Source organism: Papaver somniferum, chromosome 9, assembly GCF_003573695.1.
Source record: "Papaver somniferum cultivar HN1 chromosome 9, ASM357369v1, whole genome shotgun sequence".
Classification (NCBI taxonomy): domain Eukaryota; kingdom Viridiplantae; phylum Streptophyta; class Magnoliopsida; order Ranunculales; family Papaveraceae; genus Papaver; species Papaver somniferum.
Genome location: NC_039366.1, coordinates 191,460,538 through 191,483,826, shown reverse-complemented (window position 1 = coordinate 191,483,826; position 23,289 = coordinate 191,460,538). Strand labels below are relative to the sequence as shown.

The following is a 23,289-nucleotide window of genomic DNA, read 5'->3' as shown; positions in this document are numbered from 1 at the left end:
CAGAATCGGTTAACGTTAATGTACATGTGATCCGATTGCAAATAAAAACGGTTTATGTTCATGCCCACAAAGACCGATTGTCCTGGATATGTTTTGTGGTTCGAGAAATTTGAACCAGAATCAGTCAATGTTAATGTCCATATATCCCGATTGTCTACCATTTGAATTCATAACTGCTTAGCCCATAATCGGATTATATTAGCACTTATAAAAACCGATTATTGATGTATAATGCTAGAATCGGATTTTATATGTGTGTCGAGTAAACCGATTGTTGTAAGAAAAAACTCACAATCTTTCTGTATCTTTTTTTTGTTAGAATCGGATTACATGAGCACTTTTATAAACCGATTCCTGTTGTGCAATGTCAATAATCGATTTTTATGTGTGTGTCGTGTAAACCGATTCTGGTTATACCCAAATTGAAAATGAGTATGACTATGATTTTACACAATTTCAAAACAAGTATGATTTCATACTCGATCTCAAAATGAGTATATAAATTTGTACGCGAACTGAAATCGAGTATGAAATCATACTCATTTTCAGATCGATTCTAATTTAAATTATGTTTGATTTTTTTTTTCCCATAATCGATTTTTTGTGTAAATCTGTAAAAACCGATTCTGGTTTTATTTTTTGTATTGAAAAATCAACCCAGAATCGGTTTATGAGAGCACGAACATATACCGATTCTGGTTTGATTTTTTTCAAAAAAAATAAATAAATAAAAAATCGCGTTTTGATGAAGAATCAAGATTATTTAATTTTTAGTTTAATTTGATTAAACATCAATTAATCACCCGATTAACGCTAAATAATCAAGTGGTTAACCATTTTTTAAAATAATTGGATAAGGGGTGGGTTTTTTTACTTTTCAATGATATTTTTTGTCATGTAGTCGTAGGCCAAAATTAATGGGCATAAGCCCCAATTTAGCCAGGCTTGTTAATTCGGGATGGACTAATCCGTACTTTTTAACACGGTTTTCGACTAAACCGTTTTTTCTCCTATGAATTTGCTACGAGAAGTTCAGGTATGCATTAAATAGAAAAAACCTCATTGGACGACTATATTATGTATCATACCGGAAGAAAAAGGTAAACCAAATAATACTTTTAATAAGCGTTGGGAAAGATCGTGTCACCATGAGATCGCAAGCCCTTGCAGCACCAATGACAGCTCAAACCATTCAAATCCCAGAATCAACCAAACAGGTTATTGCTATTATTTACCGGGAACAAGATAGCAATAGACTTTAATAGCCTTTTTGTTTTTGCTGATTCCGGGATTTGAGTGATTGAAAATGCTAGTTTCAAAGCTTCTTTTGTTCAGAGCAGCGAATAAGATATGGTTTTATTGACGACATCCGGAACCACCAGTGAAATTGATGCATAGCTAGTGGAAAGCATAATTGGCATCATAAAAGGGGTAAACCATTCCGTCTTGACAAGATTCTCTTAGATTTGGAAGTCCTCTTTGATCCTGAAGTCATCGGTTCAAGATCCATAGTTGATGGTATTTGTTGCTGCAGGCAGTGGAAGATTTAATGTAAATGTCAGAAACCTTACAGCCGAGGGAACCAAATAAAGTTGTTGATCCAACTTACCGGAATCACAGAGATGATTGAAGTGCATCTTAGAGAACGATGGAAGCTTTTTGTATATTTTGGATACCGACTTGCAATCTAGGGAAGATTGAGAAGGTGGGAATATCAAAACCTCCTTGTAGTTGAAGATCAGCAGGACTTGCATGAGAGTTTTGTATGGCGCAGGGGCGGAACCAAGTTTGGAGGAGAATTTCTGTAACATAACACATTTATTTATATGTTTTGGATCCGAAAATCTATAGGCTAATTAATGCAAATTCAAGGAAAATTAATATATTTTTGCAGTTTTAAGAAAATATCGGAAATAAGATCCTATGCGGATATTTTCTACCCTGGCATGAAGATACGCGTATATCTCAAAACTTAATTATAATTATATTCTTGTTTATCAAGAAAAATGTTGACCCAGAAAAGTCACCATATATATAGGTATCATTATGTTGTGCGAGGGGCCAAGCCCTTCACCTCCATCCTTTTACACATTAAAATACAGCCATACAGGTATTGGATTTCGAATGCCTAAGAACCATACCCCAAATCTATCATTGGTGTTCGAATATCAGCGAGACGGCAACCATATCCGTCGGATGCTAGTCTTGGTGTTCGGATGCTAGAAATCCTACAAAACTTATCAAATTATCAATAAACCCTAAAAAAATCTACTAATATTATATTAACAAAAGACAGACAAAAAAAACACACTTAGACTAGTAGTGAAGAAAAATAAAATGGATCGTGACAAAGAGCTGGAAGATGAAAAATTCGGAGTTTCACCAACGAGCTATGAATCATCTCGACCAACGACCAACAAAATTGAACTACCTTTTTAGAATTGGTAAAATATTGTATATTGTAATAGCACATGGTCCAAAACAGGCAGCTAGTTATAGAATCAGAAATGATTGGTGTACCGGGAGATAATCCCGCAGCGGACACCGTGTGAGAAAAAAAAAGTGGTGGACCCCACCCTGAACCCCACCCCCTGCAATTCTCCAGCGGAGCTTCCCTAATGGCCCTTAGATCTCTCCGCTGTGCAGATCACATGAGATTGTTTCGGTGTGTGTATTATCGATGTTTTAGAATACAAATATTAACAACTTATCGATATTTTAGAATACAAATATTAACCGCTTAACGACGTGGATTGAACAGCGCTCCCAAAATCATCCTTTACTTTACTTTTATTGATGACGTCTTTCTTTTATTCTTGGCTACTATTGAATCTGTTTACTGAATCTGTTATCTTAATAATCTCAATGCAATGGTTTGGTTTCAAATAGGTACTCCAGCCACGAATATTGACTCATCACTTCATACTTCGAATCAAATATGCTTTGCAACTTATCTTCGGCATTTCCACCTACGTACATGAGTTATATTATTTAAAAGTTCCTCATAAATTATAGAGAAACCACAAAACTCAGGCACGAATACATTTTGATTGTTCGAGTTCATCATATTCCACAAAATATGGACACACAACACTTTTACGTACATCATACTATCATGTCTATTTTTTGAATACTCACTCTACAAAGGGATTCAGGCTATTTTCTTATACCTTTGAGCTTCATGTTTACTGCCTTCAAAGATCGAAGGTCCATATCCTTAAGGTCTTACATTATCTTTTTTGCAGCACTGTGGTGAGATAATGGATTATCTTTATTTTTTGCTTGTTTATCTCATCACAGGGCTACAAATAGGATAATATAAGATCTTCGGAATATAAATCCTCGATCTTTGGAAGCAATAAACAGCGAGCTCAAAGGTATAAAGAAAGAACTTTGAATTAACCTATAGAATGAGCAAGTCAAAACACAGTCTTGAGAAAGAACTTTGAATTTCTCTATTACGTTAGTCAATTATTTATTAATGGGAACGATAACCATAAATAAAATTTGATCTACCCTCTACTACCGAAGCATAAAATACAGTCATGACTCATGAGTGAACCCTGAACCAATAATACATCCATATCCTTTAAAAATATATCGCCAGACCAACATTCAGCAACAACAAAGGCGTGCTATCCCACGCAGCTACCGCGGGAAAGCTCCATATATCTCAGTTGTTGCCGGTAATTGTCTAACTGTCTGCAACATTTAAGAAAATCAAAACAATCCTCATCCATTTCAATATTTTCTAGAGTAACACAAATATATTTACTTTGAGAAATTTTGTAGAAACAATAATATATTTACTATTGTCATGATTTTAAAAATATATTTTCTAAATCTTTCGAATCCCAGAATCAGTGGAAAAGGTTATTGTTATCATTACCGGGAACAAGAAACTTTTCTATTGATTCTGGGATCCGAGTGATTGAAAATGATGGTCTCAAATCTTCTTTTGTTCAGAGCAGCGAATAAGATATGGCCTTATTGACGGCATCCGAAATCACAAGTGAAATTGATGCATAGCTAGTGAAAAGCATAATTAGCATCATGAAAAGGGTTAGAGTATTCCGTCTTAGCAGTCTTGAGGTAACCAAATAAAAAGTTGTTGATCGATCCAACTTACCGGAATCATAGAGACGATTGAAGCTTTTTGTATAAACGAGCAAAACCTCCCTGTAGTTGAAGATCAACAGGACTTGCATAAGAGAGAAGGTGACCGTTTTGTATGGCGCAGGGGCGGAGCCAAGTTTGGAGGACAATTTCTCTACCAAAAACATAGAGTTTTATATGTTTTGGATCCGAAAATCTATAGGGCTAATAAATGCAATTTAAGGAAAATTATCATATTTTACAGTTTTAAGGAAATAATAACGGAAATAAGATCCTATATCGATATTTTCTACCTTGGCATGAAAGATATGTGTATATCTCAAAACTTAATTATATTCATGTTTATCAAGAAAAATGTTGAACAAAGTGACCCAGAGAAGTCACCATATATATAGGCATGTTGTGTGAGGCGCTAAGCCCTTTTCGCCAGAGGGTATTGTAATTTGCACCAGAGGGTTGAGAAAATATCATCAAAAAGGTGTCTTCTCGAAATCCACTTCTTTTAGTATTTCAATTATTGCGGCATGCATGTCTTCGTTAGGTTCTGCCTTTGGATTAATACTTGCTTCGCATATTCTTCGTAGCTTGGGAGAAAGCTGCCCAGCACAATTGCTAGTGCATTTGCCGTTTGGAACCTTGAAATGCCATTCTAGATGATTCAATGCTCGGTCACCAGCACAGAGGGTCATTTTCTTAACCTGTTGATAGGTGTTGTAAAACACCTAATTTTATATCTAGTATTTATGCTTTCTTTGCTATTATCCTTGAGAATTGCATCTCTTATGTTTAGCTTTGAGTTATTAGGTGCAATGGAGTCCTTGGGAGCAAAAGAAGGAGAAAACGTTCATTTGGAGCGTAAAAGAAACACAGTCCAAAACACTGGCGAGTTATACTTGGAGCGGGCTAAGGTTGCGCAAAGGAGGCGAAGAATAAACTGTCAGTTCCCCGCAACTGACAGTTGAGCAAGGAGGAGTTAGGCAGTCAGTTCTGCGAAACTGACAAGTCAAAGATGAACTGGGCGGCCCTTATCGACTGCACCTGAGTGTCCTTATCAATTTCTACTCCTACACAGCCCTAAATTTCAGAGAACTCATCATTTGTCTCTCAATCATTGTGGCTGCGGCTATTATTCAAAATAGAGAGATGAGAGGAGATAGAGATTCAGGGAAATCTGGGAGATCGAGAAGATGATGTTGCTAACTCGAGAGCTGCTGATGGTGCAGGAATTGATGAGAGGTTTTGTGGTTTCTGTCAAGAACAAGAAGTTAGGGTTTGCTGCCATTAATGGTTGCATCTGGTGGAAGTTTGAAGATGCAGTTGCAGCTGCTGGTGGTGATGAAATTGAAGTCCCTGAGATAATGAAATTCTGGGTTTTGAGACCAAATCAAGGAAGCGCAGAAGAAGAGAAGAAGAGTTCAGATCTGCTATTAGTTCTCTGAGACTTTGATTTGGTCGATAATGGTGGATGATTCAGGGTTTTGAGATGAATTAGAGACTTGGTATGTCTCAGATTCAAGGTTACAAGGAGATAGTTGGTTATTGAAGAATTACATGAAGGAAATGGTATTGGATTCATCAGTAGATGGAGGTGGTGGTGCTCAAATGGGGTGTGTTCAAGGAAATGAAATCTGGGTTTTTGAATGAATGTTATACAGGGTTTGTTGAGTTGCTGTTGTACAAGATTGTAATGTTGCTCAGGTGAATGAAAAATGGATGTTGGTGAACTGAGAGATGGGGTCTTGAGAAACAAAGAAGAATTGATGTTTTATGCTTGTCAAGAACAATTGCAGGTGTTTTAATTGAATGCCTGAAGCTGTAGTTGTGATAATGCAGTTGAACCTGACTTGCAGGAGGTGGAATTTGATGATGCTGTGTTGATGGTGCTATGAAACTGGAAGTTGGTTGTGCAGCTGCAATGAAGGGGTTACTGGTTCTGGAGGCCTGTGCACAATGAAACGGTGGTGGCAGTGAAGAACTGATTGGAGTTGCAGGTGCAGTTCAAGGAGGAGATTGAGCAAATGGTTGGCTTGTTTGTGATGTTGCTATGAGAACCAGTAATGGAGGAAAATGGGTCTGAATGTCAGGTGTTACGCCAATGTGGTTGGGCAGATGTACAACTAGATGAATGCTTAGGTGCAGGAACCAAGTGCAATGAGAATAGCAGGTGCAGGTTGTGTTGTGGTAGTGTGGCTGTGTTGCAGGGCTACAGCAAAGGAGACGGATGATTTGAGCCGCAGAAATTGAGCTGAAGTTACATAAGGAAGAAGTTGCAGAGCTGAAGTTGCAAGGGACTGAAGCAGAGAACAAGAAGATTTTTACATGGGTTTCTCACGCACATGGGCTTGTTGGACCACTTGGACTTTGGGCTTTGAAGACCTAGTTTTGGAAAGATGAAAAGCTACATAAGGAGAAAGTTTCTACTTTCTTTGAAATCACGTATTTTCTACTTGGAGTATTGGAGAGCAGCGACTAGGGCTTGCTTTCATTTTGTATGCATCTTTTTCATTTGATTATTGATTATGATGAACTCCATAGCTATGAGTAGCTAAATACAATTATTGGTTATGGGATAATAAGTTGATTTCATCAAACATGTAGTTTTGTCTCAACTTTATTGCTTATGATTCATTGCTGATAATGTTTTATGATTTGAATGCTAGTTTGGTTGAGTCCGGAATCAATTAGATTAGTCTTCATCTCTATTGCTAGATTAGGATTATTATACGAAAAAGTGATAATTCCTGATTGCAAGTAGCACGGTGCCATTATTACTTGTAGTGATACATCTCTTTAATTGCATATGAATCATAACCTTTGTTAAAATGAATTAGTGCTTTTACACGTTCATTTGCTTTGATCAGTCTTATTCCATAAAACTTAAAGCTTTTAGCGAGTTAAACTTAATTGAGCTTTTACACTTTAGGTTGCTTTCTAGGAAGAATTCACATATGCATCTTTTAATGTGGTTGTGATGAAATCAGGGAATAAGCGGGATATACTTGCGATCAAGGTATCCTAGGACTTTTAGTAAATGAGAGACTAAAATTTCAATTCTAGTCATTGATGAAAATACATGTTTGTGAATGATACTATCCCATGACCAATATCTCCTTCTTATTGATTACTTTCATATTTTATTGCTTTCAATTTATTTTTGTTGCATTGATAAACAAAATCCCCCTTGGTTATTTAAGAATCTTAAAATTGCATAACAACAATTGCCTCTCTGTGGAAACGAACTCTTTCTTATCACATACTTCATTTATTTTAGTTATTTTAGTTAAGTAAGAAAGTGAAATTATTTTTGACGCATACGACTGCGATCACCTGTGCATATGAAAGCCAAACATTTTCAGCAAAAAAAAGTTGGGAAACAACAAAGTAAATATCATTCGGTCAAATTCTAAAAACATCAGAAGAAAAAAAATGAAAAATAATACGACACAACGTACTCGGGGACACAAGATATCAATCTCATGTTTATTTATAACATATCAGTAAAACTGAAAAATGTTGTCTGTGTAAATATTTAGTACTCACCATTTTTGAATTTGGTACTCTTCGTTCACTGAAATCTATAGAGATACCTTCATTTTGATGTTCAGTCTTATCTACATATTCATCTTCGGAGTTCGGACAAGTTTCATCACCTGTATCATCATTTTCAGGGACATAATATGTCTCTTCCTCCGAGTAACAATAGTTGATAGAGGACGCGTATCCTTCGTAGGAACCATATCCTTCGTCAGAGTCAGAAGTATTCCCGCTGCTCCCTCCAGAGCTAACTTCGTCGTGGTCAGACATACTGTAAATCAAGAGGAAAAATGAGACCTTTAAGAAAGATGTCAGCGGGAGCTACACTAACATGACTCAGTTTGAGGTTTGATAGAACAGGTCTTGACAATTGAAAAAATATATCCACGCGGTTGGATTCATAAAACATGAGCTATTAATGTAGAATTTACTCAATGAGTTTAGGCTTAACTTAGGGTTTTCATTGCATAAAACAACTTAGGGGAGAAATTACATAACTGGTTTAATAACGAGGGTTTAATTCACATATGACAACTTATGGTTTAATAGTATATACATATGCATGACCGGTAGGTGTAAATTGCATAAAACAACTTAGGTTGTGTTTGATAGGATTTAATTCCATGGAATTAGCCATCTTTATATGGAAATAGCGTGTTTTCAGTCGTTTGATTGCATATTTATTTCCATGGAATTGCAAAAAAAATGTGGCATAAAGTATGTTTTAAACTCAATTCTGTGGAATTCCATGAAAAGTCTTTCCTTGCCTTCTCCAGGAAACTGATTCCATGGAAACATTTTCCATGGAATTGTTTCCTTTCTCTGTAATCGAACACAACCTTAGGGTTTTAATTATCTTATTTTTAGTACGCTGAAGCTATGTTGTATAAGGCGACAGGCGAGATGAGGCGGTCACAAGAAACATTAGAAAACACAAAATTTCCTGACACTTTGGCGCCTTGGGATTTTTACTAGGTGCTCATTAATCGATTCGTGCGCCTAAGGCTCCTTTTACAACATAGCGCTTGAGATATTGAAGAAAATTACCTGCCCTCTTCTAAGAGAGTTTAATTAGGATAAAAAAAAATCAAAATATGTAGCTTTCGGTTTTCTAGCCTATTTAGCTAACCTATCTGCACAACTAACTTAGATGTATCAACCTTATGGTTCTAATTATCAACCACAAGTAGCAGCAACAAGCCAACAGGTAAAAAAAATACCTTGTCAGGCAAAATTGGATTTGATTAAAACAAGAGCAGCAACAAAATTGGATTTGACAGCAGCAATATTGGATTTGATCTCCTCCTTAAATCCTTTGATTTGGGATTAACCACCTTTAATTACAGCAGGTACCTATACAGTTTCTATCAAATTTGGAAACACAGCTAAATAAGGAAACATAACTTGAACTCTGACCGTTCTGTATCAATTCCACTAATTATGGTATATATTTTCCAGAAACTACACATTTGGAACTAATTGGAGAACTAATTGAATCATAGTTACCTGCATCATCTGGTCATTATCTTCTTTTTACTTCTTCTTCTCCTCATGATGATGATGGATCTTCACCTTCACTGGTAGAATCATTAGGAAGTGATCACACTAATATTCGAGCACGTATTATTAACTGTAAAATTCATTTGGATCTGAGTAGGATTCATCTCCTTGGACTGCTACAAAATCTCCTTGCTGAGATTCGAAAGAAAAAAGTGATCGGTCGAGTAGAAGAAGAATCCTACGATGCTAAAATCATGATTCAAGTAAATGAATCTCATCTACTTCGACGAGGTGTTTTATTGAAGAAAAAAAATTGAAACTGGTCACCTCATTGTGTTTCCAGGCGCCGCTTATCAGCCTTCTAAATTATGCAATTGTAGTGTGATACCAAGGAGTGCCCAGGAGCCCGTGGCTAGCCATAGATATTATTTTGGAGCCTAGCACTAGATGACAAAAAGAGGTGATTATGAAGTAATTTCAAAGATCATTTGACTAACTATTCTCCTTAATATCCGGTTTATTCCTGATTAATTAGTTTAGATGTTGATATATTGTGTTAGATGTGAAATCAGATAATGTAAAGTCCCGTTTGGGATTGTTTTTTTTTAATCAAAAGCACTTTGTAACTAACTTGTAACAAACTTTTAACAAAAATTGTGTTTGGTAATTTTTTTTCAAAGTGCTTTTGATTTGTGGTAATTATATAAATGTCCCTTGTTTTGATGGGCTTCACAAACCATTAACGTCTTTTGTGCTTTACACATTTACCCTTTCTTTTATTTTACGTTCGGTTATTAAAGCTTCTCCAATGGAATGTATGCGAAGGAAAATGTCTAAATCCATGTAGGATAAGAAATTCAGACATTCATATTTTCTAAAAACTTCTCCAACCCTAACTTCTTAAATCCATGTGTAGATTAGGTGGCATAGTTTTGGGTAGAGGATGTCAAAGCCAATGTTTAAAACTAGACATTCACTTAGACAATGTCTTCCCATCCAACTCATCATTTTCCCATCCAACTCAACACAACAATAAATATAGAAATAATTTTAATCAATCATTAAACGACACATACTCAATGAAAAAGATTTATAATTAATGGGTTGGAGATGTTTATTTTTTACTCCTCATGTTTTAGGAAATTATAACCTTATATAGTAAGAAAATGTCTTAACTATGATGCCACATATGAAATACACACATCAACCATTAGAAAATCTCTTATTCTTTTTCTCATCTAGGATTTACATATCTAGAGAAAACATAAATTGAACCCTTCGTCGCCATCTCCGTCGCTACCACCATCAGCACCAACACCAGTGTTGAATCCACCATCACCACCACCACCACCATCACCGACGGTGAGTACAATTTTAACGGGAAAATCAACGATTTCTTTTTCAATTTCAGATCTAAAAGAAAATCTCTATTTCTCTTTTCTCCTCAGCCATCACCATCACCACTACTGTCACCACCTTTTCAGTATGAAAATCGATTTTAATGATCGATAAGAACAATCTACATGAAGATTATATCAAAAGATAAACAATCGATTGTGTGTTTAAACTAGTTTACATTTCTTAGGATTTTGATATTGATTCAATCAATCTCAATCTAATCTTCGATAATATTTATCTGATTTTGTTTCAAATCTTCATTGGTATGATTTTAGTTGGTTTCCTTTTAATTTTTGTTTCATTTTGATAATAATTTTGCTTATTACTGATTTTATTATATTCCGAAAATTCATCTATGATTTGATGATTCTAGACTTAGACCTCTGCTGTTATGGTCCAGAGTTGGTACTTTAATTTACTGATGGCATAATATCAAAATTATAATACGACATTTTTATTGGGTTCTTGAAAGACATACATCACGCATGTACTAAGAAGCTATAAGTGGTGTCTTGAATGACATATGAGAAAAAAAAGTATATTTTAAGGTTCCTTTCATGCCTGGTTATTTAGGTGTCTTCAGAAATCATGCATTTTGTTTCTCTTATTAATAGTTTGGTGTTTGTTCAATGCCGGATATGGTGGCCAGGTGAATCTGTAACTCAAACTACTATTGGTTTACTAAGATAAACGGTGGTTATATATCTCAATATGAATGATGCATCATGAGGTAAGGTAAGCTTTAGAATACAAAGTAGACTTATGACACTTGTGTATGTTGAGGGTGAATGTAAATTGTGAGCCGGACAATAAAACCCACTGTGGATTAATTAAAGGTTTATTTGAAAATGTGTACTTTTCACATCATGCAAGTAATATCAACATTTTTCAAAATTTGTATTAGAATCCTTTGCCTGCTCATATGAAAAATGACTTGATCTGTGGACAAATAATAACAAGTTAAATGGATTCAAAAATTTACATAATCTAGATATTCTATAAATGTTGGCTTTTATTTTTGGGTTCATGACCTACGTAAGAAGTTATTTATGAAAGCATATTTCTTAGCTAATAATATCGGTTCTCTAGAAATGTTGAAGGGTAGATCATACATTTGGACCGAACTTTTAGTGTGAAAACTTACTCATAATTCTGTTAATGGAATTGAAAATAGTTGCAAATAAATTCATAGAACTGGTTATTTTGGGTTTTTGACATGACTGATCTTTAATTTTGGCGATATTCTTTATCTGATGCAGGTCTAAGGATAACTGTTCCAAGGAGTCTTAGGTGTGCTGCTTGTGGAGCTTGACGATGAGCTTCGTCTCTTAAGTTACCAATGTTTTTGAAAAGTAATTGACTAGTTGTTGTCAGTTGACTAATTTTTTCACACGAGACTCTTTGAGAGGCCGTGGAACTAACACTAGTAGTTAGTTTAGACTACTAGGCAGCAGTTGCAGGATTCCATCACTTGAAGATGTATAATTTATCGGAAGCCCTTTACAGTGGTAAGATTAGGATTATTTTAGTACTGAAAGGTTGGATAAATTTGTTATAGGTTAGAAAAAATTATTTACTTGCCTTGAGAATAGAGTCTATTTAGTAGTACATTTCATTTTGATTTTTCGACACATTATTACTATGAAGACATGTAATTGAATTGTGGTACAATGAATTTGTGGTGCAATGGTAGCACAACTGACACCACGTCAGAAAATACGTTTTCAATTCACGTCAGGTTCACTAATTTTATTACATCAATTTTTGGGATCAATTTTGGTTGTTGACACTAGTTTTTGGGGTCAACTTTGCTTGTTGATACCGTATTATGGGATCAACTTTGGTTGTTGACCCCATACATAATTTGAATATTTTCTGAATTTTTAACTTAAGGGATCAACTTCGGTTGTTGATACCATATTATTTATTTATTTATTGATTGATTTTTTATTTGAGGATCAACTTCGGTTGTTGACATCAGATTTTGGGATTAACTTCGGTTGTTGACACCGTATTTATGATTTTTTGATTTTTGTTTTGGGATCAACTTCGGTTGTTGACACCAGATTTTGGGATCAACTTTGGTTGTTGACATTATATAATTTTTTTTCTTTCTTATTTTCTCTTTTTTGTTTTTGAGATCAACTTTGGTTGTTGACACCACCGGCGGCGGTGGTGTACTGGTTGCGGGCGGTGGTGGACTGGTGGCGGTTGCGGCGGGCGGTGGTGGACTGGTGGTGGTGGCGGCGGGCGGTGGTGGACTGGTGGTGGCGGCGGCGAGCGGTGGTGGTGTAGATGGTGGATTTCGACAAGGGCTAAAATCGTAAACTCATAATTATACGAAGTTCTGATCCAGCAATCAGACTGAATATTGAGACACGGGTCTCTCATCGAATTCTCAATGGAGAGTACTTTCTCTCGGAGTACATGTAGATATGTAGTCTCACGACTGGACAACGTCATATCTCATGAATACTGAACACTTTCAGTGATTATTTCTATATAGTATCACGAGATGGATGGCTCCTAGACAGTTTGCTCTGCTAGTGAGAGATAACGTCTTCAGGAACAAACAACGAGTTTATCCTGACTATATAAATGATATGACTTACCGACAAGCTCATATCGGTATAATTACTGCTCCTAGGCAACTTGCTCTGCTAGTATAGAGCCACAAAGTTAATTATTCCTAATTAAGATTAATTCTGCCGTGACATTCACTACTGAATTCCCAGAATAATCTATTATTGCTCCTATTCCATGGTCGAATCCACGACTGGTCATATGGAATGGCAATAAACAATTGTTCTGATTCTATGATCGAATCCACGGCTTGATCTCATAGAATAACAATAACTAAATTATCTCATTCCTCCGATTTCATGCTCGAATCCACAACTGGTCTCATAAATGGTAATAGATAAATCTTAATTATTCTGATTCTATGGTCGAATCTACGATCCCATGGAATGGTAATGCTCACTTTATTATTCTGAATTCGTAGTCGAATCCTCAGCTGATCCTATGAATTAATAATAGACATCTTATTACTCAGTTTTGTGAATTATTCTCCACTGAATTCCAAAATTAGTAATAAATAATCAACAACCGGGCGTCTGAGCTACCTCTAAGTAAGCCCGATTCAAATGGTGAAGGTGTATTCAACGACAATGCACGAACAGTCACCGCACGAACGAGTATTTCAAAATACGACGAAACGATTAACCTATTGCAAAATAGGAAGAAAAATAATAAATAATCAAAATATTAACCAAGGCGCCAAGGGATGGAATTACTGACTGGCCGACCGTGCCATGACCAATCCCACGCCAGTTTTATATTTTATCATATTTTTATTATTTTCCTTCATCTGATGAAAATCCTTTCATTTGAACGAATCCCCTTCGTCTCGAGGAAACTCCTCGACTTCATGGCGTTTTCATAAACCCATAAAAATAATATAAAATTAAGGAAAAATAGTGTGGGGCGTGACCATTGGCCAATCGGCCATGCCTTGGTCCCAGCCGGCCCCACACCTTATGGTTCCTCATTATTTTATTATTATTATTATTATTTCCCTGATTTCATGAAAATTCCTTCAAATCATGGTATTTTCAAAATACATAAAAAATAATAATATAAAATTAGGGAAACACGTGGGACCGGGACCCGGCCGGCCGGCCATGCCTCAGCCGGTCCCACACGCCCATATATTTTATTATTTATTATTTTTAGGATTTCCTTCATCCCATGAAACTCCTTAATTTCATGATATTTCTCTCAAATTAGGAAAATCCCTTCAAATCATGGTATTTTCAAAATACATAAAAAATAATAATATAAAATTAGGGAAACACGTGGGACCGGACCCCAGCCGGTCCCACACGCCCATGTATTTTATTATTGTTATTTTTAGGATTTCCTTCATCCCATGAAACTCCTTGATTTCATGGTATTTCTCTCGAATTAGGAAAATCCCTTCAAATCATGGAAAAATACATAAAAATTAGGGAAACTCGTGGGACCGGGCCCTAGCCGGCCGGCCGCACCTCCACAGTCTCACACGCCCTTGTTTTTATTATTTTAATATTTTTTGCTTCCCCGAACTCATGAAAACTCCTTCAATTCATGAAAACTCCTTAAATTCATCAAAAATTTCTCAAAATTCATGAATTTTTCATAAAATCATCGAAATATTATAAAATTAAGGAAAAGGAAACACGGGACCGTGGACACGACCGGCCGACCATGCCTTAGCCTCGGCTGTTCCGCGCCTCCTTATTCCTTATTTTATAATTATTTTCCATCATCTCATGGTGTTTTCCTCAGTTTCGTCGAAACCCTAATTTTGGCATATTTTCTCGAATGGATGCTCAATTGCACGCCAGAAAAAATCAAAATTCTCAGGACTGAGACGTGGACGCTTTGGGGACACGAGCACGCTATCTTGACCGACCAAGATTGGCTCTTTGTCTTACAGAAGCCGGTCCCATCAAGTTTCACAGTTTTGACCTAATTTGCACAATTGCACGTATTAGGTCCAAGACTCTTCCTAACACTTTGGATTTTCATGAAGTGATCATCAGACGGTCACGTGACTACCCAGGGCCGGTTTCATGACCCCATGGTCGGTCCCTCACTCAGTCATAATTAATTAGGTTTTCTCACCTAAGGCTCAGACGAGCATTTCGAATAAATGATTAAACCAGCATTTGATCATTCTTTCACCAAAAAATCGTCAACTCTTCAGGAGTTCTTTGTATTTGCTCACGTGGGCATATGGAAGCTACATGGTTGATCCAAGGTCCCATGTAGTCGCTCCCTCCTTCGTCCCATGGTAAAAATTCTGACGAACCATGAATTGATCATCAATTGATCAAATTAGGGTTTCTGAATCCAAGATCATCATTCCAGATTCCAACATTAATAATTTTATGACGACATCATGGTCATTAATTTTATTAATTATGCTCGGTTCAACGACCAGTATTCTAATTAATATTTTTGGTACGCTGCCAATAATCCATCAGATGAGCAACACATGCTCAGATGATCAAATATTCAACAATTCATCACATGAGCAACACTTGCTCAGATGATGAATATTTGCTCAAACCAAGGAATATTGGTTCAACAATCAATATTCAACGATCCATCGAATGAGCAATACTTGCTCGCTTCATCATAAGAACTGTACCTCTGTCTCGTGACATGTTCAACTCATGAGTTTCAGAACATCATGTTCAACTCAGCAACTACATGGACTCATTGTCCCATCAAACCACGAAGTCATCAATTGACTAACATACAACGAGACGTCAATCGTGTCATTTTGGGGGGATATCACTTAGGGTTTTGGTCTGGAGGTCTATGGCACGTGTGTTCAAACACACGATGGAATGTGAGAAACTCGTGCAATCAGTTAAAGGAATTCACGAGGTAGTGGGTGGAAAATCGACCAAGTCTCCACACGTTGAGCAACTGGTTTCAAACACGATCTCCACTTCCCCACTCCTTGATTCCATCAACTGTCACACTTCATGGGGTCATGGTGTCTAACATTCCAGCAATATAAATAAGTTTCTGAATCATGATTGAATCATCGGCATCAACAATATCATCAATCTCACGTCTCATCGACAACACGAGATCATCAACTCATCAATTGAGCAACTACTCTCAATTGAGCAATTTCAATCATTCAGAGATTATCATATTCAGAATTCACACACCCACAATCTTTGATTACCATTGGTTCCACACATTTCTCAGTTTCCCTCCTACAAATCAACTCATCCTCTATTGTGACCGAATTTACTCTGGAACGGTCATTGTCTTGATTTAGGCCGGAGTACTATAGATTGATCTCTCGAATCTAAAGCACCCCCTTTGCAGCGGTGCATCTGTGTGAGGTTTAACATTTCGCTCGGTTCGAGAAGTCTCCTCCGTACGGTCGTCTCCTCAATTCCTTAAAAACCAGCAAATCGTTTTTCCCCATCTATAGGTGGACTGATGGTGGTGGTGGTGGCGGATGGTGGTGGACTCTTGGCGGGTGGCGGCGGTGGTGTTCCGGTGGTGGAGTGGTAGTGGAGTAATAATGGTGGTGGAGGTTGGTAGGTGGTGGTGGTGGCGGGCGGTGGTGGACTGGTAGTGGGCTGGAGGAGTGTGGCAAACTGGTGGTGGACTGGCAGTGGTGGTGGCGGTGCGGTGATGTTCCGGTGGTGTAGTCGTAGTGGAATACTAGTGATGGTGGCGGTTGGTAGGTGGTGGTGGTGCAATGATAGTTGAATGTTGGTGGTGGTGGTGGATATTTTTTGGTGCTAGTGGTGGTGGCGGCCGTGAAGTGGTAGATAAAATTTTTGTTGTATTTTGAAAAAAAGAAATGTATCATATGAGTGATGGTATTAATGTAATCTATTTTTTTAATGGATATGTTTTTAAAATGATAGGTGTATATTTATTGTTGTATAAGGGTATGTTTGTTGGTGTCAAAACTAAGGGAATTTAATTAATATATGTTTTAGGCCTGCTTTTAAAAGCTACTCAGCACTAGCTTTTAAAAGCTGAAAAACAGAAGTTGTGGACCCACATAATTTGAATTAATTAATCTTAATTTTAACCTTGTTATTTTATTATAAAGACAAGTTTTACCCCTGAATATTGTATACTTATTAATATATTTATAACTTTTATTATTTCTTTATTTTTTCATTTTTCATTTTAAAATAATAAATAATAATTACAATAATAATAGTTTTTTAAGCAAACCATAATCATAAAATTATTTATTAAATAATAATAAGAATCAGACGTTTGAGTATAATTTTTAAATATATTAGAAGTTAACTAATGTTTATGAAAATAGATATTTGCGTTTTAAGTATAATAAGAATAAATATTACTTTTATTTTATTAAGTATACTTTTATTTTATTATAATTAAAGTGTATTTCAAAACTAATTTTTGAAATATGTCTATCTTAGTCATTAACTACATCGCCAGCACTTTAAAATACTAGTTTACCAAACATAATTTAGAGTTTATTAATGTCACAGTAATTTTTAAATTATAGTTTATCAAACGTCATGCCGATTTATTTCGGCAAAACAACACAGCGACACACAACATAACACAACAGAAAAGCACTTTTCTAAAACTCACAACAATACCAAACTAGCCTTTAATTGAACTTCCAAACATCAAATAAGTGAAATTTTTTGATTTTTTATCCAAAATGCCAAACTAGAATCGGTTTATTTTCATGCACTCGTGGACCGATTTTGTGCTGGTGTTCTTCATTCACGAAGGACACGAAGAGTCGGTTAACATATGTATGCATAAAAGCCATTTTTTGCAATCGGTTTCTTCTTAGTCTTATATATACCGATTGATTAGTTTAAAATTCATTCATACTTCTATGACATATTCATTCATTTCAACCCCTAGGTAACCCTAGTGGATGAGTTATAGTCTCGCGAGGGTTTACAAAGAGATATACCCACAAAATCTACACAAAAACTTCTAAAACTATCAATCTTCATCGGAGAAATCAGAGGAATCTCCGCCTACTCCAGAGTTTTGGATACCATCAAATGATAGCTTTCATAAATTGTGTATGCTTCCCCATTTTCCTCCAAGTAGTGCGCTTTTACGACTTCCTCCTACAAAAACACAACAAAACTTACTTTGTTAGTGTTGTTTAATTAGAAGATCAAACAACTTAGCTTATGTAAAATAAACCATAAAAATACTTAGAAATCGTTGAAGGGACAAGCTTAAATGGCAAGCATTGAATATCGATAGCCATAAAAGTAACTATCGCATTTTGGATAACTTGGTACCTATAATGAAGTTGTTGAAGACTTCTTCTCTTTGGATATCCATAATCTCGCACATATTCGAAATATATCTTCGCCCAAAAGGTTTTGGGATTAACCCTTACGGGGAAGACATCAACAACTCGACTTTCACGTATTATGGCAAAATCTTAGGTGGAGTCAAATGATGCCATGCTTGTAGTAGAGGTATGAAGTGCTATGTAGAGTATACGGAGTAAAAGTAAATTGAATATGAATTTTTGAGGCAAATTGGGTATGGGAATGAGGTCTCTTTATATAGAGAAAAACCCTAACGACTAGTTTTTTTCCAAAAAAAATGAAATAATTGAGCACGCGATCGACCCTCGTGAATTCCCATGAAAACCGATTGTAGATTGATGCCAAAGAGAATCGGTCTTTACAATTGTCAACATTCACCGATTGTGGGTCTGAAAATCAACAAAAAGATTGTACTTTCCACCGACAATAATCGGTTCATATTTTTGCACACGTAATCCTAGTCTAACTAGAAAAATATACAAAAAATGACATTTTTAAGGCTTGAAGAATCGTATTATACGAACACCTACATAAACCGATTCATTGATGAAACCTAAAGAACCAGTTCATCGGTATAGTATATATAGACCGATTGTGTGCTTATATTTACAAAACATGGTTTGAAACATGAATAAAATCATTGTACCATTAAACCATTACGGATCCTCTAAAAATTTGTATACTGTTTTGAATCTATATGGCTGATGCATTCTGTTTCGAATCTATACAGCTCCGCTCAAAATATGATTTTGGACACTGCAGTTTGTTAATAACATCACCTTTAATAATAGGTGCTTCACCCGCTGCACAATTCTGCATTTCAAACCTCTTGAGAACTTTATTGATGTAGGCTTCTTGAGACAAACCTAACAAACCCCTGTTTTTGTACGGTTTACCTAAAACATAAGAAGCTTATCCTAAGTCTTTCATTAGTTGAGAAAAAATTCCTAGTATCATACAACATGTGAAGATCATTAGTAGCAAGCAAGATATCATCAACATATAGAGAATCAGAAAAATAAACTTGCTCCCACCAGATTTCAGCATATGCACCTATCTTCCACATTTTCAACAAAACCAAATGAGGATATTACTTGATCAAACTTCATATTCAATTGCCTAGAAGCTTTTTCAGCCCATATAGAGATTTCTTCAAGCAACAAACTTTTCCCTTTTGATCTTTAGATGTTAAACCTTCCGGTGGTACCATATAAATCTTTTTATCCAGATCACCATTCAAAAAAGTTGTTTTCACATCCATTTGAAACCATTCCAGGTCAAAATGAGCTACCATTTCCATGATAATTCTAAAGGAATATTTATTGGAAACAGGAGAAAAGGTTTCTTCGTAATCAACACCTGGTTCTTGAGTAAACCCCTTCGCAACAAGTCTCTCCTTGTATCTTACAGTACTCCCATCAGCATTACGTTTGATTTTGACCTTCTAGCAGATCCACCATATCCCATACTCAATTCTTGTCCATTGATTCTAATTCTTCATATATGGAAGGAAGCCAAGATCGCGAATTTTTTCCATTCAGTGCTTGTGAATATGTCAATGGTTCTTCCAAATCATCAATAATACCATATGATTTTACCATGAAAGTACTAAATCCGGGTTTTACGACGGTTTTTCTTGGTTTAGAAGATCTGCGAAGAACTATTTCACCCTTTTCAGCAGCTTTAGATGATTCTGGAACATCAACAGTGTCTTCCTTTCGAACTGAAGTTTCAACATCCGCAGGATAATATTATTCTTTAAACACAACTTGTCAAGTTTCACTCCCACTGATTTCATCATTCTCTAAAAACTTAGCATTATTAGTTTCTGCAATTACGAAAGGTCTAGATGGACAATAAAACCTGTATCCTTTTGAGAAGACGAGGGTACGCAAAAATACCTCAATCTAAAACTTTTACACCTATAAGTCCTTTCTCCGAAAGTGATTGTGTATGGACTAAGTCGAGACAATACAACAAATCGGTATTCACACTTTGTGTGATCATCTATGGATACGAGATCAAGACAATACAACAACCAAAGTGTGATTACTTGATAATAGGTTCGGACTTAACCAAATACTATAGGATTGTTATCAAGTAACAAGGAATTAACTTTTGTGTAATTTACTTTAAATTATAATACGAACAATTATAATCGTGGAAATAAAAGTAAATGACACAGCAAGATTTTGTTAACGAGGAAACCGCAAATGCAGAAAAACCCCCGGACCTTGTCCAAAATTGAATACTCTCAGAATTAAGACGCTATACAAAATCAAACCAACTTCGTATAGTTGAGACCAAGCAACTAAACCTATAGTTCACCTAGTTCCCTCAGTATCTCTGCGCCTCCAACTTGTAATAAGTCACGCACTTGGAACAATTCCTTTTGTTCGTATTCCAGACAGTAAAGGAACAAAAAATCTGTTCGGTAACAACTCTTTTCAAACAACGTGATATGAGTTTGACAAAGGCTCTTCCGTTTAACCAATAAACTCTTTTTTCGGGTCCGAGATCTATCTAAAAATACAACTACCAAAGTAGTTGGGTTTAGATTTTGCTATCAATATTTCTTAGTCACAAAGACAATATATTGATGCGGATCTACTCAACTAATCAATCAATATTATCACAAAGATAAGCCGATTATAGTTGAATCCCTCCAGCCGAATCAAGTTTTGTGCACACTAAAGATTATGAACCCAAATATCTTATTTTTCTTCAAATCTTCTTAAATCTTCAATAAACACCTGCACACAAACAACAAAACGGAGTCTATTAACGATGGATTATCACAAGACGTATTTAGATCTACACACAGTTCTAAAGATCCCCGTCGACACTTCAATTTAGTTTGAGTGAATCTTATATCAGAAGAGAAGATTCTCAAGCATAAACAAACTAGGTGCAATCAAAGTTCAACAACAGTTAGTCAATCAAATCAAATCGAAAACTAATAATACTGCAATTATATAGTTTCCCACCAACGGTACTCGTAGAACTTTCCAATCCCAAAGAAGTCTTTAAAACGGGCGGTCGTTAGAGATTTCGCCTAATTAGGGTACTTTCCTCTCCTAATAGACGGCTCCACCAGTAACAACACAAGTAGGTAGTTTTGATGGCTCTAAGGATTAGTTTACTCGAAATGCGAACTTCAGTATTTATAGACAAAGGAAGTTTGGACACCAAGGAATTTCCAAAACCGAATATTCTCAAGATATGCAATAAATGTCCAAATCGGTTTTCATAATTCTTGGAAATGATCTGTCCAAATATTGACCGAAATCTCACAAGAAAATCTCCAATTAGTAAATGCACATTACTGATTTTTATTCTCCAGAGATATGCATTTAATTGCTGGAAATTAAAAGCATATAAAAACTAAAAGCCTTAACTAAAAGATTCTCAATTTATATCGATCCGGGATTCTCCTTTAGTTATTAAGGAATATCTTTGAACAATAAAAGATAAGAATTACTGCATATGTTCAAAATATGTCGACATCTTTACTTTGTAAATCCTTTTTCATATTTACAATCTTGGAACCGATTTGCCACACTTCCAAACAAGTTTAAAATTGGTTCATCCGACTTCTAAGAACTATGTGATTTATTATCATATCAAATCACCATTAACGGGTTTCATGGTTCTATCAAAACAAAAAGTTTCGGTTCTACCTCCATGTGGGTAATAGGATCAGTCACACTAGTTTCCGAAAATTGGTTGACTAGGTACTAGGATAGGTTACCACATTATTATGGTATTTTACTTGTGATCGGTTGCACAAGTCATAGGATCAGTTACCAATAACTAAGACTTGTTGAACCTCTTACAAGGATCGATTCCTTTTGCTTGTGATTGATTGCACCTCTTACTAGGATCGATTACCCAATGTCAAGAGTTGGTCATACCAATTACAATATATCGATCATTTCCATCTCATGTGATTACTTAAGATCGGTTTCACTAATAAAAGTCATACCAATACAAAATTCAGGCATTGTGATTAGTTTTACCAAGATACATAAACAGGTTATGAACGGTTATACTCAATCACACATATTGGTAATTCAAAAGATTTTCAATGAATAACAATACCAATAAGGCTAGCGATTTCCCTTTCGATTCACAAAACAAGTTTATGAATGTACTTCCTTTAAACGAATGTAAAACATTGTTTCCTAGGACGAAATCTTCACCCATACCCATACATAATCACAATAGCATTCATACGATTATGTCGATGTCTTATATACGAAGTTCAAAAGATAGACGTTATACTTTGTATTATAATTCCTTAATACTATGTCTAACTAGAGTATAATCATTCACAGCTTCACAGTTATGTTTTCAATATGCACGACTTGAAAGATGCGTTGGGAATGAAACAGTTCAAGTCAAATATTACTAACCTCAAGGGGAAGGATGATGTCGTCGATGTATCTCTTCACTTCTTCGCATTCTTCAAGTCTTCTCCTAATACTTGTATGTCTCATATCCTAATAACTTTCAAGATAACCTATACGAAGTTGACTCTAGCATATAATCAAGCGACTCTTTAAATGAGTTTTGGTTCACTAAAATATGACAACCAAAATTGACATACCAACGCTTGGTGGGTTCAACCGAGCTATGCTATAACAATCTCTCCATTTGTCAAATTTAGTGAAAAAACTCTTACATCATATGGATAAACAAATTACAAGAATTCATTATACATACGCTTGATTCCAAGTTTCAACAACACAATAACCTGCATAAATTCAATCCTTAAATGTCGTTGTTGACATTATAATAACAAAGCTAATACTCCCCCTAAAGGTGAGATAGGTAGATTTTCAATCCGCGTGTCTTTGTTATT

At 35.8% G+C, this 23,289-nt stretch overlaps 1 long non-coding RNA gene across 2 annotated transcripts; it reads left to right on the top strand.

Annotated features, from left to right (window-relative positions):
• Positions 1-10,324: 10,324 nt before the first annotated feature.
• Positions 10,325-12,759, top strand: LOC113307712. Of its 2 annotated transcripts, XR_003339251.1 has the most exons (4): positions 10,326-10,512; positions 11,198-11,283; positions 11,808-12,056; positions 12,689-12,759. It is a non-coding gene; the product is annotated as an uncharacterized LOC113307712 (long non-coding RNA). The 2 variants fall into 2 exon arrangements; XR_003339250.1 differs by lacking the exon at positions 12,689-12,759 and having other exon boundaries at positions 10,325-10,512; positions 11,808-12,501.
• The last annotated feature ends 10,530 nt before the right edge of the window (positions 12,760-23,289 follow it).